Consider the following 3,535-nt stretch of genomic DNA (forward strand, 5'->3'; position numbering starts at 1 on the left):
TAGATTTACTTTGATCAGGTCAAACATGATAAAGTTTCTTACTTTGTTTACATGACGGCACGGTGGCTCAGTGGTTAGCACTGTTGCCTCACAGCAAGAAGGTCCTGGGTTCGAACCCCGGTCCATCCCAGGTCCTTTCTGTGTGGAGTCTGCATGTTCTCCCCGTGTTCGTGTGGGTTTTCTCTGGGTGCTCTGGTTTCCTCCCACCACCTAAAGATATGTATGTTAGGGTTAATACTCCTGTCAGTGCCCCTGACCAAGGCAATGGCAAAATAACTGGAGTTGGTCCCCGGGCGCTGCACTGTGGCTGCCCACTGCTCCTAGTTCTAGGAAGGTTCCTAGTAGAGGACGGGGCAAATGCAGAGGATGAATTTCCCCATGGGGATAAATAAAGGATAACTTAATTTACATTTTAATTAAAATGTCTTACTTCTTACTTACTGACAATATTCGCTTTCTATTTATTTATTTATGTATTTATTTATTTATGTATGTATGTATGTATGTTTTTTTTTTTTTTATGTTTTTTTGCAAGGGTCTGTCTTGTAGAATACTTCCAGTCATGCAAAACTCTTTCTTGTTGCAGTGCACGATTGTGCATGTATGGGTTTTTATGTAAAGTAGAGCAGTGAAATCAATAAATTTCATAGCGTATGCTGCAGTATGCTGTTTTTTTGATTAGCCATGTTTGACCTTCTGCGTTTATTATACATTGCACTTTCTACATAATATATGCTGCACATGTGCATAAAAGATCAACGAGGCTCTTCTGTGGATACAATACAGTGTGGAATACTGGAGCAGCCACGGGGGAAATGGTACCAATGAGCAGGAGCAAACAGCAGAAACACAACCTGCGAAGCACAGAATCAATGGATAGATAGATAAATGACTTTCTTTCTGAAGGTTTCATTATATTACATACAGTATATATATATATATATATATATATATATATATATATATGTGTACATATAGTTGCTTCACCCCCTCTGCCGATCTGGGGAGAGTTAAGTAGACGAGCGCATCCTACGTGATGCGTAGCTGCATCTATCAACCGTAACATTTTTGTTAAAGTGTACTACTAATAGAATAGGATGTCATTTTCCCCATGACATGAAAATCCATATTTAGCAATAGGCTAAGTTAATAACAATGTTGTTGTCAATAGAAACCTCCATCTCTTTGTTCCTTTCTGTCTGAACCTGATCGAATCATGAAATATTAATTACATCACTCTCGGATAGAAACAATAGAATTGTGGGCCAGTGGCATTATGCGATGTGATGTGATGTGTGTGTGTGTGTGTGTGTGTGTGTGTGTGTGTGTGTGTGTGTGTGTGTGTGTGTGTGTGTGTGTGTGTGTGCGTGTGTGTGTGCGCGTGTGCGCATAGGTGTGTGCGCGTGCGTGCATGTGTGTGCGCGAGCGTGCGTGCATGTGTGTTTCTGTGTGTGGTGATGTAGTTGTGTGTTTGTGTGGATGCAGAGGTTTTGCTTTCATGCAGAGTAGGTGCGTCTGCTGAAAGCACGGAGGAGATTGAGTGACATGTTACTTTCATAAGACTGCTGAGCTGAGCACACTGCAGACAGAAGAGTCAGTCAACAGCAGAAGTTATCATGGGACTTTTTCCCTTTCTGGAATTAAAAGAAAGGGGGACGAAGAAAAAACAAAACAATTCTATTATACCTGCAAAAAGAAAGAAGCACATGAACAGGTGTGCAATGAATTAACCCCAAGTTTGACTCACAGTGAAAATACATTGTGCATGCAGAGTATCCCATTAATAGTGGACACGAAAAAACCAGAGAACTAGGGCACTAATCTGCATTATGATGTCATCAAGGCAACTTTGCATGTAGGGTGCCCCAAATGGCAGTGAGAGATAAGCGTTTGAAGTTGGGGGGACAATTCAAAAGCCAGAAATTATTCCAATTCAAACTTCTATTTAAACTCTGGTGGAAGGTTGGAGCATGTGGCCCAACAAAGAACCCATTACATTTTGGCCCAGATCCCATCCCATTGGGGTCACGGGAGGGGGCGGGGTTATGGAGAAGGGGCCGTACATGATGATGGGGAGGTCGTGAAGAAAGGAGGCGGGGCTATGGAAAAGAGGCCATAGCTATTGGGATAGGGGGGAAGTGAATAGATATATGGGTGGTGGGAGGGGGCGTGGTCAGAACAGGGGCGGGGATAGTGAAAAGTGGCCATAGGTAGGGATGGGAAAGTCGTAGAGTTGGGGTTCGAGCGGTGGGTAGGGGGAGTGACTAGGTATTATGGGTGGTGAGAGGGGGCGTGGTTAGGAAAGGGGGCGGGTCTAGGGAAAAGGGGCCGTAGCTCGGGATAGGAAGGTCGTAGAGAGTTGGGGTTCGAGGGTAGGGGGAGTGGCTGGGGGGGATGTGGGTGGGTCAGGTTTAGGGTTCTGATCCGACTTACAGAATTTGCATATCATAGCAGACTGGAGTATTGGCCTTGGCGGAGGTCTGTGCTCTCAGAGTGCACTTCTAGTTTACACTAATGTCAAGTTACAGACAATTAAGAAGACAATTAAGAGGACAAAGCAGATGAGAATAAAGGAAAACAGTTACACATTGAGGCAGGGAGGTTTGTTATCATGCTTTTAAATTGTCCAAATTAGTAGGATATTGATTTTCAGCGTGCGCTGAAGTTCATTCTAAGAATGTGGGGCACAATAAAAGTTGGACTTTCCTAATTCCAGGTTATAAAGTAGCCCAAAAAAGGCTCCAAAAGGCCGGCTTTTGCTAATGTGATATCAATAAACTAAAGCTAAACGTCTTCTTCTTATCGACTGTGACTGTTGGTAAAGTGGTGAAGAGGTTAGAAGAGCATCCAATGCATCCCACAGCCCCGCTTTGTGATGTGGGCTGGTAAGACGGATGTATTTTTACATAGAAACCTGCCTCTCGGTGCTGCATGGGAATTGTCACAACACCTACCTGTTTCCTGCAATTGTCACATACGGTACAGACGGTGTCAAGCACAACCTGGCTCTCGACAAACTCCGGCTGACATATAGCTGTGCTTTATGCAAGCCAAACTAGCTGGCAAATTAATTCAATGTAGCACTCCCTTACACTCGACTTGCATCAGTGGAGTCAGTCAGCTGACAAGAATGCAGCTCATCAATTCATCTGGAAAGTTCTTCTTCACTCCACAAGTTCTCCTCTCTCTTACCTCCAGCTCGCTGACACAATTATGATCGAGAGAGTGACGATCGTCGTGCTCGCGGATTGTTATGGCGGCAGATTGGTGCGAGTAGTAAAGTTTGAGACTGCCGCTCAACTAGTAGCTGTGTGTGTGTGTGTGTGTGTGTGTGTGTGTGTGTGTGTGTGTGTGTGTGTGTGTGTGTGTGTGTGTGTGTGTGTGTGTGTGTGTGTGTGTGTGTGTGTGTGTGTGTGTGTGGGGCCTGCTGTCCATGCCCTTGGCTACAGTAAGCTAATAGCTAACTGGAGCTAGTGCAGCAGATGGACCTGCAATGCTGCTCTGCTGCACCATGAGCCCTCTACACGTGCGAGAG

The sequence above is a fragment of the Poromitra crassiceps genome, assembly GCF_964638095.1.
Source record: "Poromitra crassiceps genome assembly, chromosome: 5".
NCBI lineage: Eukaryota > Metazoa > Chordata > Actinopteri > Beryciformes > Melamphaidae > Poromitra > Poromitra crassiceps.